The sequence below is a fragment of the Bufo bufo genome, chromosome 4 (genome assembly GCF_905171765.1).
Source record: "Bufo bufo chromosome 4, aBufBuf1.1, whole genome shotgun sequence".
Classification (NCBI taxonomy): domain Eukaryota; kingdom Metazoa; phylum Chordata; class Amphibia; order Anura; family Bufonidae; genus Bufo; species Bufo bufo.
In genome coordinates this window covers 586,043,544-586,056,068 of record NC_053392.1, presented here as the reverse complement: position 1 = coordinate 586,056,068, position 12,525 = coordinate 586,043,544, and the positions used below count along the sequence as shown (strand labels likewise).

Here is a 12,525-nt window from a genome sequence, read left to right as displayed (position 1 = left end):
TCTGCCCCGATGGTAGGTACACGTACGCCACTGGATTTTCCCTTTAAATGATGTAAATTCCACTTGTAATGGTATACTGCTTTTTCAGCACGCCTGTATATTTGCTCTCGTTACTTCCTGAGCGTGCAGAGTGTTTGCATGCCAGAGTTGTTATGGGGATCACATACTCACCACACCTCGCTGAGTACACCGGTGTCAGCACCCAGGCTGCACCCTGCTATTCTTCCCTGGAATCCGTCCACCCGGAGTAAAGGCTTTCCACATACATTGTGCCCTGGAGAAACCATTCCTCCTGTCCCCGATCCACGCAGGTGAGTCGTCATGTTACTCGCATTTTCCACTTATAACCGACTTACACCTAATGGAAATCGATCAGGAAACGGAGATTGGATTTCATTTCAGCCACTTTCTGTATGTAACATGCTTCTCGAATAGATCAGGAAGAATACAATTACAAAGTATACAGACATCTGGCGGTATGTATTACAGCCATATTCCCAGAGCCTCCATACTTAGCAGCTAATGCTGATAATAATGACGTCTCATTGCAAAAAAAAATATTACTTTTTATTTATTTTATGCACTTATATAGCGCTGCTATATTCCGCAGCACTTTACAGACATTAGTATTCATTCAGATCTTCCTGCTTCTTGAACAGAATACCGTACTTACAGCGCAGGCCAGCATCTGTGTTGGTCCCATGTTCATATGTGCCCTCATTGCTGAGAAAAACAAAGTTTAAATATATGCAAATGAGCCTCTAGGAGCAACGGGGGCGTTGCCTTTACACTTAGAGGCTCTGCTCTCTCTGCATCTGCCGTGCCCTAGGCACTTTCATTGACAGGGCCAGGCATTATGACGTATACACTGCCTGGCACTGTCAATCAAAGTGGAGAGGGCGTGGCAGTTGCAGAGAGAGCAGAGAATCTAGGTACAAGGGCAACGCCCCCGCTGATCCTAAAGGCTCATTTGCATACATTAAAACATAATTTTTAACATATGAACATGGGACCAACACAGATGCCTTCAGCTGCCAAGCGCACATGTAACAGGTCAACCAGTATCACAGGTACAAAACTGCTGACAGATGCCCTTTAAGCCACATCCTCTTCCCACTAAGCCACACCCCTTGATAATTTCAAAAAGGGATAAGCTAGCTGAATTATTATTTTTGGCATATTTGGTTCATAAATAGGTTTAAAACCCGATGACGCATTAAAGTTGCAAGAAAAAAGTAAATGAACCCTTTGGAATGACCTGCATTGATTTCTAATTCCCTGTGGTCTGATTGTTACCTAAAAGCAGGGGCGTTGCTGGGGTCTCAAAAGATCTGGGGCCCAAGCCCCAATGAATATGGTCCAGTTTTTTAAATCCGCTCTCCCCCCGCACACCGCATTTTGCTGTACTCGTTATACAGCAGCACATACCTGTCACATCCAGGGCCTCCTAGGTGACGTCTCCTCCGATGTAGATCTTCTCATCATCTTCTTCATTTGGTCCGGACACTTCTCTCAGCCGCCTCGTCTCTGCAGAGTGTGACACACAGACATCTTAGCTTCCTCACTTTTCTATCATCATCCCCTAACCTGGAGTCCCCACAGTGTTATCCTGCTGCTCGCTGTGCCCCGACCCCCAATACCCCCAAATACTATCCTGAAGAAACATTTGTACCCCCCCCATAGTAATAGTGCTTCTCATAGTCCCACCAATAGTAATTCCCTTCTAGAATGCCCTCATTAGTAATACTGCTCCCTACAGTGCCTTTATTAGTAGATGAACCTCCAGTATAAATAAGGCCCTCTATTGTTCCCCCAGTGGTAGAAAAGCTCTCAACAGACCCCTCAGTAGTAATGACCCCCCATAGTGCTCTTAGTAGAAATAAGGCAGATCTATAAGTCCCTCCTATAGAGACCCCAGTAGTAATAAGAACACTTAAAATGTCCCCTGGATTTATAATACCCCTACAGTGCCCCCAGTATTTATACTGCCCGCTGCTGTTATAATGCTCATCCTGAAGTGCCCCCAGTATTTATAATGCCCCCTGCAGTGCCCCCTGTAGTTATATTCCTCGATCCACCATACAGTTCCATGTAAATAACATCCCTCACTTCAGCACTAACATCAGTCCCAGTTAAATAACCACAACTACCAGCATTGCTCTGCCTCTCCATTCACTTACCTCTCCTCACGTAGCAGACATCACCACAGCATCTTCCCCAAGGACTTCACTGCTGTCCGCTCCTGCACTGGTCACATGATGGTGACATCATCGCAGGTCTTTTTCAACCACTGCCTGTTTTACTGGTCACATGACCTGTGATGTCACCACAGGTCCTTCACCTCTTGCAGGGCATTAGATTCTATTGTATTGCCGTCCTGAGATGAGCAAAGCTCTCTAAAATTAGATTCTACTGCTTCGCCGAATTTTACAAAAAAATCGCTTTGTGACAAATTACTTTGTCATGAAGCGCATTTCTTTGTAAATAGGGGGTGCAATGACAGGGAACGGTGATTGCGCCGCACCTAAACCCCCCCCTCATGATTAAACCCCTCAGATGCCGCGTTCATCACTGATCGAGGCATCTGAGATCTATATTAAAGCATTTTACTATTTGCTAACTAAAAAAAATAAAATTAATTATACTTACTTCATCCATTTGAGTGCGAAGAGGCTGCCGCCGCCATCTTGCTTGAAGATCCAGCGCGAAATCACGTCATCATGTCAGCCGGCGTGGTGACATTATACAATTTTATGCGGGATCTTCAAGCAAGATGGCTGCGGCGGCTTCTTCGCACTCATATGGATGAGGTAAGTATGATTTTTATGAGGTAAGTGTGATTTTTACCGCCATTTCAGGGAAAATCGATTCGTTACCACGAAGCACGAGGAAACTTGGCTTTGCAGCGAATCCAACTTTTCCTGAAATTCGGATCAAAGTCCACTTTGTGAGCTCCGATTCGCTCAGCACTAGTTGTTACTTTAGTTAAGTGTTCTTGCATAGCAAGACCACTTAATGTTATCTCACATATATATTATTATTATTATTATTATTATTATTCTTATTATAGCCAAATTTGCCACCCTAACTCCTCCCACAGTTTTTACACTACATAGACAAAAATTTACCAAAACGTGCAGATTGTTCCCGATCGGATTGCTATTACTTTGTGGAGCGATCCCACCCCCGGGGCCCCCGTGGCGGGCCCCGGAAGCCCCCTTTTTTCCCATAGACTTTGACAGGGTACATTTTCAAATCGCTCCCACTCGCCAGGCTTTAACGCTAAAGTCACCAAACTTGGGTCACTTAGTCATGGGATCAACCCGAAAATTTTTGGCACATTTCGGGGACCCCAAAAAGTGGGCGGGGCCACACAGAACCAATCAAAATCTCCCCATTGACTGTAATGAGGCGTTCAAATTGCTACTCCTCCCACATTTTTAGGAGTACAAATTCCAAACTTTGCAGACTTGGTTGGCACCCACCCGAGTACCTTACTTGTGCTTTGTTAGCCGATCCCACCCTCCGGGCCCCTGGGACGGGCCCCCAAAATCCACGTTTTTCCCATTGACTTTGACAGGGAAAATTTTCAAATCGCTCCCAGTCGCACAGATTTGAAACTAAAATCACCAAACTTGGGTCACATAGTCATGGGGTCAACGCGCAATTTGTTAGAACATTTCAGAGACCCTAAAATGTGGGCGGGGCCACACAGAACCAATCAAATTCTCCCCATTGACTATAATGAGATGTTCAAATTGCTACTCCTCCCACAGATTTAGGAGTATAAATACCGAACTTTGCACTCTTGGTCGGCACATACCCGAGTATCTTGCTTGTGCTTTGTTAACCCATCCCACCCTCCGGGCCCCTGGGGCGGGCCCCCGAAAACCTCTTTTTTTCTCCCATAGAGTTTTATTGGAAAAATGCAAACGTTTGTCACTCATACAGCTTCGGAGTTAAACTGACCAAACTTGGGTCACTTAGTCATGGGGTCAACCTCAAAATTTCTGTCACATTTTGGGGACATTAAAAAGTGGGCGGAGCTACAAACAACCAATCAGATTTTCCCTATTGACTTCAATGAGAAAATTTTTAATTGCTGCCATTTCAACAATGTTAATGGCAGGGTTGTTAAACTTAATATATTCGGTTAATAGGTGACTAGAATTCAAATGTTTAAAAGTGGGCGGAGTCTACAACGGCCAATCAAATTTCAGCCATATGTTTTAATGGGAAAATTTAAAACTGCCGCTGCTCTTAGAGGGTCAATGGCAAAGTCACTAAACTTGGAACAGTTGGTCAATGGGTGACTGGGATTCAAATTTTAAAAAGTGTGCGGAGCCTAAAATAGCCAATCAATTTCAGCCATTTAACTTAGGCCACCAGGTGACCCCCCCCCGGACTACCAGGTGACCCCCCCTTCCCCCCCCGAACCACCAGGTGACCACCCCTGGACCACCAGGTCACCCCCCCTGGACCACCAGGTCACCCTCCAGAAATGCAAGAACACTTCACACAATTTCCCCAGAAATTGTACCTTTTCTAGTTACATTATGTTTTTCTACAATTGTGAATATTAGACAGCCCGATTTAACAGGCGATTGCCGGGAGGGAAGCGTCCCTTCCCCGCAATCGCCTGCTCGCAGGCGGAGGGTTCACTTACTTTTCCATGCAGCTTGTACGTGCCAGAAACAGGCCAAATTTTGGTGTACTTTATGACAAGAGGTAGGCGCTTTCTTATTAGTAAATTGGCCTCAGTGTTCTAAAGTTTCACACGTCATATTCATGTTAGCGATTTGGCCCAAGTAAGACTAGTTTCACATGCTGCAAATGTGAAACTAGTCGTAGATATACTTTACTAATATAACTTGTGTCCTGATCTCTGCTTGCTGTCACTGAATGGAAACATTCATAGTCTGCCAAACCAATCAGAGCTAATACACTACGCTGCTGATGTTTTTTTTTTACCATTGTATCCAGTCTGGGTAGTAAATATCCCTCTCCTGTCCTGATAGTTTTCTACCATCTATCAGTGCCGGTATAATGTATCAGTCTGGTTCCAGCTTGTTTAGCTCACGGGGGATTGTCTAGACTGGATACAAAGAACTATTAGCTCTGTAAATGTATGGAAACAACATTATCCTATTTACTGACTGCAAGCAAATATTATGCAGTTGAGTAGGTAGAACATGAAATATGATTTAGGCTATTTTCACACTAGAGTTTGTACTGGATCCGGCAGGGTTCAGCAAAAACGCTTCCGTTACTGATAATACAACCGCATGCATCCGTTATGAACGGATCCGGTTGTATTATCTTTATTTAACATTGCCAAGACGGATCCGTCATGAACTCCATTGAAAGTCAATGGGGGACGGATCCGTTTTCTATTGTGGCAGGTTGTGGCAGAGAAAACGGATCCGTCCCCTTTGACTTGCATTGGGGGTCATGACGGATCCGTCTTGCTCCGCATCCCAGGACGGAAAGCAAACTACAACATGCTTTCCCGTATGAGAAAGGAACGGAAAGCATTTTGGAGCATTCCGTTCTGTTCAGTTACGTTTTGCCCTCCATGACAATGAATGGGGACAAAACTGAAGCGTTTTTTTTTTCCGGTATTGAGACCCTATGACGGATCTCAATACAGGAAAACTAAAACGCTAGTGTGAAAGTAGCCTTAAAGGAAATGTGTCATCAGCAAATGACCTATTGTTTAAATTGAGTTTTTAAAGAATAATTGGTGATGCTATTTGTAACTACAAAATAAATAAATCCTAAAATTCTGCAGTCTTCACACTTGCTACTAAGGGTACTTTCACACTAGTGTTTTTCTTTTCTGGTGTTGAGTTCCGTCCTAGGGGCTCAATACCGGAAAAGAACTGATCAGTTTTATCTCCATGCATTCTGAATGGAGAGCAATCCGTTCAGGAAGCATCAGTTCAGTCCCTCTTACGTTTTTTGGACAGAGAAAATACTGCAGCATGCCGAAATGCCGGATCCGGCATTCATTTCCATTGAAATTTATTAGTGCTGGATCCGGCGTTAAGTGTTCTGGCAAAACGTTTCCGGCTTTCCGGTCTGCGCATGCGCAGACCTTTAAAAATGCAAAAAAATAAATTCCGGATCCGTTTTCCAGATGACACCGGAGAGACGGATCCAGTATTTCAATGCATTTGGCAGACAGATCCGCATCCGGATCCGTCTGACAAATGCCATCCGTTTGCGTCAGGATTGCCGGATCCGGAAGGCAGCTATGGCGATGGAACTGCCTGCCGGTATCCTCTGCCGCAAGTGTGAAAGTACCCTAAGTACAATAATAGGCGAGACATCTTGGCCTGTACAGATCACTTTTGAGCAGTAATCTCATTATCAACACAGACAGGATTACAATGGCAGATAACACCGACTGTATGTATAGATGTATAGATAGGAACACAAGATCCACCTTTCAGAATAGCATATGGTGAGAGCTTAGCTACTCCCACCTTGTACAATGACCTCTGCACAGGTCACAGAGCATGCCCACAACCCTCTCCCATAGAAGTCAATGAGCCCCCTCCAGTCTATTCTGTGACTGCCATAAAGCACATCTATAAATGCTGTTAACAACCGTTTAGACAAGGAGGTTGTCCCCATAATCAATTAAATAAAATAATAAAATAATAAAAACAGAATTTTTAAAAATCGACAGCCAGAAAATAAAAACAGATTAAAAAAAATATATATATGCGTCCGTCACTATCTAAAAGAAAAACTACAGTTGACACATTCCCTTTAAGTAGCACATGAAATAAAGTAGAAAAATATTACCTTATACCAGTGGTGGCTAACCTATGGCACTCAGAGCCCTCTCTGTGGGCACCCGCACCCTGGAAGAAGTCGATGGTGTACCAATATGCCTTAGGCCCCTTTCACACGAGCGAGATTTCCGCACGGGTGCAATGCATTCACGTCACGCACTGAATCCTGACCCATTCATATCTATGGGGCTGTGCACACGAGCGGTGATTTTCACGTATCACTTGTGCGTTGCGTGAAAATCGCAGCATGTTCTATATTCTGCGTTTTTCACGCAACGCAGGCCCCATAGAAGTGAATGGGGCTGCGTGAAAATCGCAAGCATCCGCAAGCAAGTGCAGATGCGGTGCGATTTTCACGCACGGTTGCTAGGAGACGATCGGGATGGGGACCCGATCATTATTATTTTCCCTTATAACATGGTTTTTTTTAACCCCTCCAGCGCTATTGAACTATGTGCAGTAAGCCGGATTGGGACTAATGCACACTGGCGCAATATTAATAGTTTTTGTTCGTGACGCCAATTGCAATGTGCGCAGGTTATAGTCGCAGGGCCCTTTAAGATGATATAACTCACGTACGAGGTGAGGAATGCCAGAGTGGGGATAATGTCTCTATGTAGTGTCAAGGGTGTCTCCTACCTTGGTACGGCTGGACTCCTGGATCCTGGCTCACATGCAATAAAATGAGTGTTGTCAGTAGGAGTAACTGAGGAATGAAGGAAATCCAGACTTGAGATAAAGTTCAACTTGTCTTAACTGAGTGGCAGCATAAATCCATATGAGTTACAGCATAGGTCTTGGGTCCCAGCAGGTATTGGCAATATGTGGCAGGAATCAATATGTATTCTGCTTCTATTCATATGCCTAGAGAATCTGGCAGGTATCTATCTTCTGCTCTGTCTGTCTTCTGCTTGGTGTGGGCCTGACTAGCTGAGGAGGTATTTGGCTTCTCCTGATCTCTGGTTAAGTTACTCACAGGACTGCTCGCAGGGAATGGTCCGTCCTGGAGTTCTGTAGTTCTGGAGATGCTGCTTGCTTGTAAACCAGCACTGAGGCTGAAGGCTCAGTCTGGGAAGAGGGATCTTTGGCCTCAGCCGAGGCTGGATCCTAGGTTGGGATCCCTATGTCTGGGAGCTCCTACCAACACAACCTTCCCCAAGCAGGGGGGCTGGTACACTAACTAGAACTTTCTTCTCCTCCCCATGAGACAGGATGTGGGAACATTCCACACCTCCCCAAAGAGGTGAGCTAGACTGGAATGAACAGGGCGCACTGAACAGCACAGGCAGCACAGGGCGCACTATGAACAGCACAGGCAGCGCAGGGCGCACTAAGAACAGCACAGGCAGCGCAGGGCGCACTACGAACAGCACAGGCAGCGCAGGGCGCACTATGAACAGCACAGGCAGCGCAGGGTGCACTGAACAGAACAGGCAGCGCAGGGCGCACTGAACAGCACAGGCAGCGCAGGGCGCACTGAACAGCACAGGCAGCTCAGGGCGCACTATGAACAGCACAGGCAGCACAGGGCACACTATGAACAGCACAGGCAGCGCAGGGCGTACTATGAACAGCACAGGCAGCGCAGAGCGAACTATGAACGACACAGGCAGCGCAGGGCGCACTATGAACGCCACAGGCAGCGCAGGGCACACTATGAACAGCACAGGCAGCGCAGGGCACACTATGAACAGCACAGGCAGCGCAGGGCGCACTATGAACAGCACAGGCAGCACAGGGCACACTATGAACGCAACAGGCAGCACAGGGCGCACTATGAACAGCACAGGCAGCACAGGGCGCACTATGAACAGCGCAGGCAGCACAGGGCGCACTACGAACAGCACAGGAAGCACAGGGCGCACTATGAATGCCACAGGCAGCGCAGGGCGCACTATGAACGCCACAGGCAGCGCAGGGCACACTATGAACAGCACAGGCAGCGCAGGGCACACTATGAACAGCACAGGCAGCGCAGGGCGCACTATGAACAGCACAGGGCACACTATGAACGCAACAGGCAGCACAGGGCGCACTATGAACGGCACAGGCAGCACAGGGCGCACTATGAACAGCACAGGCAGCACAGGGTACACTATGAACGCCACAGGCAGCGCAGGGCGCACTATGAACGGCACAGGCAGCACAGGGTGCACTATGAACAGCACAGGCAGCACAGGGCGCACTATGAACGGCACAGGCAGCGCAAGGCGCACTATGAACGGCACAGGCAGCACATTGAATGCAGGCAGGTTATTATAGCTAAATGATAAAGTACATGGAAGATATACTATACTGGACTGTAGTATTCAGGTTAAATTGCCGCCTTGACACTTTCCGATAAATAAGTGGCTTTTGGGTTGCAGTTTGGGCACTCGGTCTCTAAAAGGTTCACCATCACTGCCTTAGGCCTTAATGCACACGACCGTTGTGTGCATCCGTGGCCGTTGTGTCGTTTTCCGTTTTTTTTTCGCGGACCCATTGACTTTCAATGGGTCCATGGAAAAATCAGAAAATGCACCGTTTTGCAGCCGCATCCGTGATCCGTGTTTCCTGTCCGTCAAAAAAATATGACCTGTTCTATTTTTTTGACGGACAACGGTTCACGGACCCATTAAAGTCAATGGGTCCATGAAAAAACACGGATGCACACAAGATTGGCATCCGCGTCCGTGGTCCGTGGCCGTAGGTTACTTTCACACAGACGGATCCGCTGATCCGTCTGCATAAAAGCTTTTTCAGAGCTGAGTTTTCACTTCGTGAAAACTCAGATCTGACAGTATATTCTAACATAGAGGCGTTCCCATAGTGATGGGGACGCTTCTAGTTAGAATATACTTTGAACTGTGTACATGACTGCCCCCTGCTGCCTGGCAGCACCCGATCTCTTACAGGAGGCTGTGATCCGCACAATTAACCCCTCAGGTGCTGCACCTGAGGGGTTAATTGTGCGTATCATAGCCCCCTGTAAGAGATCATGTGCTGCCAGGCAGCAGGGGGCAGTTTTAGAAGCATTATACTTACCTGCGAGCTGCGATGTCTGTGACCGGCCGGGCGCTCCTCCTACTGGTAAGTGACAGGTCTGTGCTATAAGCAATGCGCCGCACAGACCTTTCACTTACCAGTAGGAGGAGAGCCCGGCCGGTCACAGACATCGCAGCTCACAGGTAAGTATAATGCTTCTAAAAATTGCTAAGTAACCATGGCAACCAGGACTGCAGTAGCATCCTGGTTGCCATGGTTACCGATCGGAGCCCCAGCGATTAAACTGGGACTCCGATCGGTACTCTCCGCTGCCACCAATGATAGGGGGGGAGATTTTAATTAGGAGAGGGAGGGAGGGGCCCACTGGCCACCAATGAATCTACAGTACTACAGGGGAGGGAGGGGGGGCCGGCCGCACTGGCCACCAATGTGTTAACTACAGGGGAGGGAGGGGGGGCCGGCCGCACTGGCCACCAATGTGTTAACTACAGGGGAGGGAGGGGGGGCCGGCCGCACTGGCCACCAATGAGTTAAATACAGGGGGGAGAAGGGGGGGGGTCTGCCCCCTGCTGACTGGCAGCCCCTTCCAGGCAGCAGGGGGCAGTCATGTACACAGTTCTTTTAGTATATTCTAACCTGAAGCGTCCCCATCACCATGGGAACGCCTCTGTGTTAGAATATACTGTCGGATCTGAGTTTCACGATCTAACTCAAATCCCATGGTATATTCTAACATAGAGGCGTTCCCATGGTGATGGGGACGCTTCAAGTTAAAATATACCAATGGATTGGAGAAAACTCAGATCCGATGGTATAATAGGGACTCCTGACTTTACATTGAAAGTCAATGGGGACGGATCCGTTTGCAATTGCACCATATTGTGTCAACGTCAAACGGATCCGTCCCCATTGACTTGCATTGTAATTCAGGACGGATCCGTTTGGCTCCGCACGGGCAGGCGGACACCAAAACAACTTTTTTTTCATGTCCGTGGATCCTCCAAAAATCAAGGAAGACCCACGGACGAAAAAACGGTCACGGATGACGGACCTACGGACCCCGTTTTTGCGGACCTTAAAAAATACGGTTGTGTGCATGAGGCCTTATACAGTGATATACTGTATGAATAAACAGCTCTTTCATGGCAATCCCCTTATAATCATAGGCCCAGCATAGGACTCCATGGGCCCCCCTGTCCATCTATGCAGAACATGTCCATGCACGGTAGTACACAGATCCTAAAGGGCCCCATAGCAAAAGTTACTACCCCAACCAATATGCATGCGTCAGTCACTACTAGGCAAGGCACAACGTAAGCAGCAATGACCCGTTATGGCGTCTACCGCACGACCCTACAGACACGAGAGAATGAGAACACATATGATGGTCTGAGCTATACAGATTTCATCTTTTCTGCCAAGGGATTTCTGACAGAATCCAATTTTCATAGTAAATTAGTACAGGTCTCTGGGGGCAGTGGCTTAGGCCAGTTTCAGAGGGACATCATTTTAGGTTCTGAATTAAAGAGGACCTGTCACCTCACCTGACACAGTAAATACTTGTGTTCCTCATGAAATAACAGTTTTGAAGCATATTTTCTTGCACTTTTGTATGGTTCCTTTATTATTCCTGCTAGAAATTTAGGAATAAAGTTGCCAGCTGAGTTTGTCCCTGCACTGCCTGTCACCAGGGTGTCAAGAACCACGCCTGACTCCGTTATACCCGGGGTCAGGAAGTCGCAGCGGTTGGCTGCGCGCTCTATGTAAGATAGGGCTGTTTCCTTAGGCCTCATGCACACGACCGTTATGTGCACCCGTGGCCGTTGTGCCGTTTTCCGTTTTTTTTCGCGGACCCATTGACTTTCAATGGGTCCATGAAAAAATCGGAAAATGCACCGTTTTGCAGCCGCATCCGTGATCCGTGTTTCCTGGCCGTGAAAAAAATAGGACCTGTCCTATTTTTTTCACGGCCAACGGTTCACGGACCCATTCAAGTCAATGGGTCCGTGAAAGAATACGGATGCACACAAGATTGGCATCCGTGTCCGTGATCCGTGGCCGTAGGTTAGTTTTCATACAGACGGATCCGGAGATCCGTCTGCATAAAAGCTTTTTCAGAGCTGAGTTTTCACTTCGTGAAAACTCAGAACCGACAGTACACTGCGTGCAGAATTATTAGGCAAATGAGTATTTTGACCACATCATCCTCTTTATGCATGTTGTCTTACTCCAAGCTGTATAGGCTCGAAAGCCTACTACCAATTAAGCATATTAGGTGATGTGCATCTCTGTAATGAGAAGGGGTGTGGTCTAATGACATCAACACCCTATATCAGGTGTGCATAATTATTAGGCAACTTCCTTTCCTTTGGCAAAATGGGTCAAAAGAAGGACTTGACAGGCTCAGAAAAGTCAAAAATAGTGAGATATCTTGCAGAGGGATGCAGCATTCTTAAAATTGCAAAGCTTCTGAAGCGTGATCATCGAACAATCAAGCGTTTCATTCTAAATAGTCAACAGGGTCGCAAGAAGCGTGTGGAAAAACCAAGGCGCAAAATAACTTCCCATGAACTGAGAAAAGTCAAGCGTGCAGCTGCCAAGATGCCACTTGCCACCAGTTTGGCCATATTTCAGAGCTGCAACATCACTGGAGTGCCAAAAAGCACAAGGTGTGCAATACTCAGAGACATGGCCAAGGTAAGAAAGGCTGAAAGACGACCACCACTGAACAAGACAC

The 12,525-nt window shown here is 47.1% G+C and overlaps 1 protein-coding gene across 1 annotated transcript in view; it reads left to right on the top strand.

The window, feature by feature from the left end:
• The first annotated feature begins 279 nt into the window (after positions 1–279).
• LOC120997516 (spermatogenesis-associated protein 7 homolog) overlaps positions 280–12,525 on the top strand; it is a 305,575-nt gene continuing 293,329 nt past the window's right edge. The window contains exon 1 of the mRNA XM_040427597.1: positions 280–311. The gene's annotated coding sequence lies outside the window, so the exon portion shown is untranslated. The remainder of the gene's footprint in view (positions 312–12,525) is intronic.